The sequence below is a fragment of the Coptis chinensis genome, chromosome 6, assembly GCF_015680905.1.
Source record: "Coptis chinensis isolate HL-2020 chromosome 6, ASM1568090v1, whole genome shotgun sequence".
Lineage (NCBI taxonomy): Eukaryota > Viridiplantae > Streptophyta > Magnoliopsida > Ranunculales > Ranunculaceae > Coptis > Coptis chinensis.
Window position 1 is genome coordinate 95,057,021 of NC_141461.1, and position 8,221 is coordinate 95,065,241.

Below are 8,221 nucleotides of genomic sequence, written 5' to 3' on the forward strand. Positions count from 1 at the left end.
AGATGTATCGGATACGCGGGATTCTTGTCCACTCATTCTGCAAACTGGCAACCGGTAGAATAAGTACATGTACAAAAAAGGGTAAAAAAGGTATATCACTTTCAATAAAAATAAAAATAGCCGTATGCCCATATTATATTTTTTTTTAGGGTCCTATTACTGCCGTACCCAATTTGTGTTGGGCAGACTCCAAAAAAAAACAATTATTACAAGTGTGCCATTGGTTTTAAAAAATCTAAAAAAAATAATTATTACAAGTATGCCATTGGTCCCCAAAAAATTGAATTCGAAACACCAAACTTAAACGACCCGCGGCGGTCATTTTGGACTAAGTCCCAAACTACTTATGGTCACACCGCTTTGGGACTTAGTCCAAACCCCACCACACCGGTCAAGAGCCCAAAAATAGAACTTTATATTTTTCAAAGTTCAAATCCCAACGACATGGCATCGTTTTGGACTAAGTCCAAACGGTGCGGCCATATCTTTGGAGACTTAGTCCAAACGGTGTGGCCATATCGTTGGGGATTTTTCTAAGTCCAAACGGTGTGACCATTTTTTTATAAGTCTAAATCCCAAACGACATGGCCACATCGTTTTGGACTCAGTCCAGACGGTGTGACAATGTCGTTTGGGATTTGAACTTTGAAAAAAATTTAAAGTTCTGTTTTTTGGGATCTTGACCGGTGTGGCCGGGTCATTTGGACTAAGTCCCAAACGGTGTGGTCAAGTCGTTTGGGACATGGCCGGGTCGTTTAAGTTTAGGGTTTCGAATTCAATTTTTTGGAGACCAATGACATACTTGTAATAATTGTTTTTTTTTTATATTTTTTGAAACCAATGGCACACTTGTAATAATAGTTTTTTTTTGTGGGAGTCTGCCCAACACAAATTGGGGTCCGTAAGTAACAAATACCTTTTTTTATTGTACGACTCCACCAGTAACCAGTTTCATCTCCCTAAAATTTTTCTCCCTCTAAAAGCGAAACATGGTGATTAAATAGAGAGTTCTCATAATCAACTTGTAGCAATTGGAGTGTTTACTAGTCGGAAATTATTATTCTTCATCATCTTATTACAAGTATAGGAAATGTCGCTGGTGAATGCCGAGATCTTGTTCTTGATCCCATTGCTTGCACAGGTGAATGAGCATGCCAAGCTCTCTATGCTTAGAAATGCCACTAGACTTTATCAAATTTTTGCAGGGGGAAGCCACAGCCTCCTTTCGAATAGGTTGGATATCCACATAGTATATACGTAACGACATAGATTCTAGTAGATATTTTTTTGTGGTGTAACTTATTTGTGATTACTTTTGGGCAGACAAAGCCGGCCTGCACTCCCTGCTCTTGAGCAGCTTATTCATTTAAGTGACGAGGAAGTACAGATGCATGTTGGGCACTATCTTATTTGTCTGATGGCACGAATGACAAAATCCTCGGCTTGTTGAGCTCTTGCTGTGAGTGTTGGATTTCATTCAAGTTCTATTAAAAATATATCAACTAATGAATTATATGCTTTCTTCTACATATCTTTGATTGAAATTTGAACATCTACTGTATTCTTTCTTTCTCAGTCATCCATCGCCTTAAGTGCTAATCCCTGCCCTTCGAACAGTTGGAAATATTGTTACTGGAGATGATATGCAGACTTAGGTAATACATACTGTGAAATTTTCCCATTAATATTGATTCTATCTTTCATGGTCACTCTATTTTTTCATTAGAGTTATGTTGGAATTTGATCCCCTCCCTAAAAATCAGCTTGATCTGTTTCGACATGATTTTATAGTCAAATATGTTTAATCTTATTTACAGTCATTGTCAATATGTGTTTGTCTTCTCTACAAAATGAGCCTGCACCTATTTTCTTTAAAGAGTCTTCGTGATGTGACTCTGAACCCCCTAGAGAGCAAACAAGTTTATAACCAGTTTTTACTTAGTTAGGGAAGAGATATGATGTAACTCTATAAGTAAGAAAAAGTTTGCAAGGACATTAATATATTTTTAACTTTGTTGAATCTTTACTTTGTTTTGTCTTTGATGATTTTCTTCTACTTTTTATAGGCTATAATCAATTTTCAAGCGCTTCCTTGCCTGTTAACAAATAATCACAAGAAGAGTATCAAAAAAGAAGCTTGCTGGACCATTTCAAATATTATTGCTGGAAATAAGGATAAGATACAGGTACGGAATATATTCTCCTTTCACTATTCTATTATTACCATATTTAGTCTGCTACTGTGAATTGGGATATTTTTTTTTATCCTAATATTGTATGCTGGTTCAAGGACTTGGTGGGTGTGCTTCCACAACCGAAATCCTTTGAAATAAGATTTAATTTGAGTTTAAAACTTTGCTACCACTTGAAGACTGCAGAATTTTATAAGAGTTTACATTTTCTTTGTAGGGATTTTGGTCATATAATTAGCACAACAAATGCTTGAATCAGGCTAAGTTTAGGTTAAAACCTAATTAAGAATGTTACCTGAATTTTTAAAGTGAAGAAACACAGTTGTTGCTTTTATACCTTCATTTGGTTGTGAAAGAAATGAAATGTGATGTGAACAAGGCCGGCAAAGGCTCTCCTGGCTTGGTGGTGCATGCGCTTTTAACTGCATAGAATATAAAACTTATTTTAAAAATATTCTTTATTATTTCATTTAATCCATTCTTACGTTAATATATGTTGTTATTCTACAGGCTGTAATTGCTGCAAATATTATTGGCCCCTTAGTTCATTTGCTCCAAATTGCTTAGTTTGATATTAAGAAAGAGGCTGCTTGGGCATTATCAAATGCTACTTCTTGTGGCGATCCTAATCAAATCAAGTATATACATCTCAATTTTACATCTCCTGCCTTTTTCTCAAGTGGTATATTCTTAGTCCATTTGGTTACTAAATATTGCTTGATAATAGGTACCTGGTGGTGGTGTTGATTTAGAGAGGAGAGAGAATGAGAAGATTCATTTACAATTTTTGCCTTTTCGCCAGGTTAGTTGATTTCATCTTATTTAAATTGGTGTGGCCAATGTGAAATTTTGGAATTAATTTGTTTGATTTATTTTCCTTTTTATTCAATTCATGTGTTATTTGAAACTTTGATGATATAATAGAATGTAACTGTGGAAGGCATAATTAACATCCCAAGTAGAATGAACATATGGAAAAGTTTGAACAAATGAGTGTATACATAACAAAAAAAAAAATGAATATGGTAGAAATTATATTGGACAATACAGACTATTATCAATTGTGCCTATTCAATGTGTTTTGGACTGGTGGGTTGAAACTTTATTCGAAATACCTGTAGGCAGTGTTCTAAAAATCGACCTAGGTGACAGACTGCAGGTCTCTAGGCGCTATACGGTGCCCAACCAACTCGCCCAGGCCCAAATCGGTTCCAAAAACTTTTGCAGAAATGAGCAATAAAAGCTATTATTATCTTTTAATTATCTTTCGGTACAATTCCCACCAAAGATTTAACTATTTTAGGTAGGGATATGTAATAGGTTATTATTACAGGGGTCATCTTCTTTGAACTAGATTTACTATCTCTTTAGTTGATTGTAGTTTGGATAATCAATATGAAATTACCAATGTAATCTCTAAGACTCAACTCATATATATACCATAACCGACAATTTAAAGATTCTCCTCGAGACACCAATACACCATCTAAGTTTAGCTTAAAATGTCGTTAGGTTAGAGGCAACTAGTAGCACCTTTTTTAGCCTAGGTGCTCTACTAGCTCTTCAAATATTACTCAAGCTGTGACACATAACTCGGTGTTTAAGCAAGTTGTAGGAATGCCCCTTAACTACAAAAAACTCAGTTGAAGATTTACTTCGAATAACTGAATCCCTACGGTCACATAGCACCACCTTTTAATGAAAGACAACTTCTTCTCATAGTTGTTTAGTGAATAGACTTCGTCATTTATTTCTAGACATATAGCCTCATTGAAATTGGTGAAGTATTGTATGATCCTAAACCAATTCATTAGTCATTTCCATACTTCACTAGCAAATTTGCACTCCCACTAGAGGTTCCATATTGCTGGAAACAAGGCCATCTCAGCTCAATGCTAATATGACATCTTTGCTTTTAGCAATTAGGATTTCTTGTCCTCGCTAAGTTTAGACGTCCATGTTGTAGTAGCACATTTATTATGGATGTGCTAAGTTACGGACCTAGGATTTACATCGAAGGAATTCAAGTTGATAAGCAAATAGAACAACGATAATAATAATTTTTGCTCATTTTGTAGAAGATAATTAAAAATGCTAAATCTTCGGTGCGCGAGTTGTACTGAAAGTAGTGGTGCACGCTATTCCTAGCCACACAATGAGAAGGGTAGAACTAGAAGAACCAGAAGAATGTTTTTTTTAAAAGATTATGAAAAAAACAATGGGTTTTGAAGGTTTGCTAATAGGATATTGATTTCTAGAAAATGTATAATTTTCTCTCATTAGCTATATGCAGTGTTAGTTCCACACTTCCATTCATAAATATTTGTTTCATATACTATCGATCTATGTCACCTAATACCGGACAGGAGAAAGCACTGCAGGAGGAATTCTTTTAGAAGAGGTGGTGGTGGGCACATCATCGTGGTGATGGGAACAACCATTATAGGCTTGTAAATAATAGGCGTGAACATGATCGTGTTGCTAATCATGATTCAAATTAAACACTACTCAACGGGGTTATAATGGTAGTAGAGATTGACACATGCAGCAGAGGGTTCCTCAAAGAAATTTTGTGAGACCTATGCCCCCTAGTACTGCCCCATTTGTTAGCTCTCAACCTGTTCGGCCTTTTGTCAATCCCTTGGGCTTCCCTCAAGTAGTTTTTCCCTCAGGTGTGTGTGTGTGTGTGTGCGCACAAGGGGTAGGGGGTGGGGTGTTATAATTTTTTTTTTTACTTCAGGTGAATACAATATATGTTTGCAATTACATCTAGTCTGTATCCAGGAAGGGCTTCATGAGTGGGAGGGAGACTTTGAAATTTGTATTCAAGATGCACATGTTCATTTAATTTTATTAAAATTCTCTTGTAAAATGATATGCTCATAAGGTGTACCAAGGTGCTTCCTCATTCTCTGTTAATGGATTGCATGCAGTGTTGCTAAGTGTAGAGCAGTCTTTAGTGTAACCACTACATACATCTTCTCCATGTCAGAGACTACTGACGACTTTGTTCATAATCTTTTTCGTCCAACTATTGAGTTGTTTTAGTGCACAATAGAGCTCCTAACAACTTTTTAAGTATTGTTGTAGTGTTGTAAATCAATCAAACGTTACCGTCTCTATTATATGCATATACATATGACTGAGGACCTACCTCAAAGTCATATTTTGATCATATGGCAATGACTTACTGTTTGATCATATTGGTAGAGATCATCATATTAGTTTATTAGGCATTACTTAAATTGAATCAATTCTTTATGGTAATAGATGTATCTGTTGTGACTTGTGACAGACTCACTCAGTCACTTCACCTATATTTCAGAACAAGTCTTAATGATATATACCTTGGTTTATAGCAATTAGTTCTCGTGTCATTCAAGGTATAATATGGTTGCCAATATGCTTGGGATATTTTTATAGGTACAAACAAATCATATATGTATGCTTCCCGAAATGATAATTTTGTTTCTAGTGTACTAATTGCCAAGCCTTATGTGTGTCTTTGCATTCATATATGTATGTTTCCCAAAATCTTAGCTGTTAAAAGTTAGTAATAAAGTTACTCGACCATCGTTTTTCTTTCTTTCTTGGACTTTAACTCTTGCATCATATAGATTGACATATGTTCTCAATAGGTAAGTTATTTGTTGCATTCTACATGCTGATTAACTTTCTGGTTGTTGAATTTTGTTGTTTTGAGAGCGATTATAAGTTTAGCTCGCTCTCAACATAACAAAGCTACCAAAAGGTCGATGAGCCTCATATTGGAGTTAAGGGTGTGGGAAAAGGTAATGACAAGGGATCTCCTCTGAAATGGGAGTAGGTCTCCGGCAGGAGAAACCACAAAGAGTTTGCACGGTTGGGAATATAAGGTGTTTGACTTCGGTCTTTAAAGGACTAATTCAGTTTAGTCCTAAAGGTATCTACCATGGTTTTTCAAATATAGTTCCTAAGCCACTCAATACTTTATATAATATCATTTCCTTGCTGGAAAGATTTTTCTGTAAGACATTCAATTCTTATTCCTTATAGAACTCTCTCTCTCTCTCTCTCTCTCTCTCTCTCTCTCTGCAATGTTGATTTTTTGTGTAACCATGGTCATTTCCAATAAGCTTATTTGGGTTTGTCCCCACCCACCCCCTCTTTTTTTGGGTCAAACATTTAGGTATATACTTATATTGAAAGAGAGCCGTTCCAAATTCTTGCTCAACTTTGATGGGTTGCTTTTCTACTTCGAGTACATAACTGATGGAAGGCTAGAGAATTCATTGTGGCTTTCTTGCTGTAAGTACACATTCTAAAAAGGTTGTTGTGATTGGTTATTTGGTGAAGTGCATAGCTTTACTAGTAGGAATTGGTTAAGTTGTCTTTGAAGAATCAAGAGACAAGAGATCGATGACTTATAATTTCATATAATATGATCTTAATCCATTCACGCTAATAGCTTATACTATGTGGATTGACAATTGGTTAATTTGTTTTTGAATTGGCATGCTTCATCAAGTCAAAAGAAATCCCAATGATACTGGATGTAACCAGGTGCCTTTAAAGGTAGATATTTTATTATTGAGTATTACGCCCATTATGTTCTTCCACTGATAAAAGTTTGTTTGATGTTTTTTTTATTGTTTGTTTTTCAGAAAGAGAAATGGTGGTGACTTTAGAAAAATTATAGTATAGTGTTCTCATCAATGTTCAAGATGTGAAGGTCTTGCCAGTGGTACAGCCGGTCTTTGAGCAAGGCTGGTTCATCATTTTGAATATCATCATATTATGAGGATGTATGCTGCTCCTTTAGATCTATTGCTTGAATTTGATGTTGAATCATGAAGGTTGCCTCTGAAATGAATTGAAAATAGCTTGACGGTGTTCAATTTGTTGGCATTGATGTGTTTAAAGAGTTGATAAATTATTGTTGTGGGCTGTTTCAGCACTGTTCTTATGGTGATTGCATTGTGTAGGTGTGTTGATTCCTAGGTGAGTGTTTGTTAGATGGAAACAAATCTTTATATGCTCTTTGAATGTATACTTTTCTTTTAGAAAAACAATTATTATTGTACTTGCCATTATATTAATTGGTATGTGTTCTCATTTTTATTTAAGTGTCCAGTTGGATTTTCCGTTACTTACATACAAAAGTTTTTGTCACTTTGTTTCTTGTAGCTTGGGTTGATGTTGGATAACTTTCAAATTTGATCGATTATGGGAAGTCGGACCAAGGAAATAAGCTCTATATGTAATTAGATGTAGAAGTTAATGTACTTTTTATTAGGATATATATGGCACAAGGTAAAGGTTGAATATCCAGTATAACTGTAGCTGTAGAGGTGTATGGGAATTGCATTTTTTATTTGTTATTATTATATTTTTTATTTTTGAAAAATCATAAACTTGTTATGACCGTTTGTAGTATAAATGTCATAAAGCGAGCTACATCATGACGTTTTTTGTCATTAAATCTTGACAGGTTTACAAGAAATTGTCATAAACAAAGTCTATTTATGATGTTTTTGAATTAATTTTAGACATTGAAAAAGTATTTTTCTCGACACTTCAACTGGAATTGTCATGGACTTTATGACGGTTATGGTATACTTTTTCAACCAGGAAGTGTCATTATATGTATTTCATAACAACTGTCATTAAATGTCTTTTTTAAGTAGTGTGGGTTTTGAATTTTAGTTCTCAAGTATTTCTTTGTTACCATCCTCGACCTTTTGTGGTCTCACTATTGAAGCTGTGGCATGTGAGTATGGTTAAAATCAGACCTAAATGTTAGTATGGCTGAGTTTGTTGTTAGTGAAATAACTGGTTTTGTCTTTTATTTCCCTTCTGGTATTTATATGAACTTCAATTTTATTAGTGTTTTCAGAATGCCCTAGGCTCATCGAGAATTTTAAGTTTTCATATATTTGCTACACTTTTGGATTTAAAATTGACATTTGCAAATATTCGTGTAATATTAGTATCAATGTCCTTTAAAGTTTTGGAGCCTGAAGCTTTTCTATATCTTTTACTGCACTAAC

At 34.8% G+C, this 8,221-nt stretch overlaps 1 pseudogene across 1 annotated transcript; it reads left to right on the forward strand.

Annotated features, from left to right (window-relative positions):
• The first annotated feature begins 1,090 nt into the window (after positions 1–1,090).
• LOC147495665 (importin subunit alpha-1b-like) lies at positions 1,091–7,552 on the forward strand (annotated as a pseudogene). The gene is made up of 8 exons (XR_015199571.1): positions 1,091–1,233; positions 1,324–1,459; positions 1,577–1,655; positions 2,067–2,186; positions 2,703–2,830; positions 2,920–2,994; positions 6,700–7,172; positions 7,359–7,552. The product of XR_015199571.1 is annotated as an importin subunit alpha-1b-like (transcript).
• The last annotated feature ends 669 nt before the right edge of the window (positions 7,553–8,221 follow it).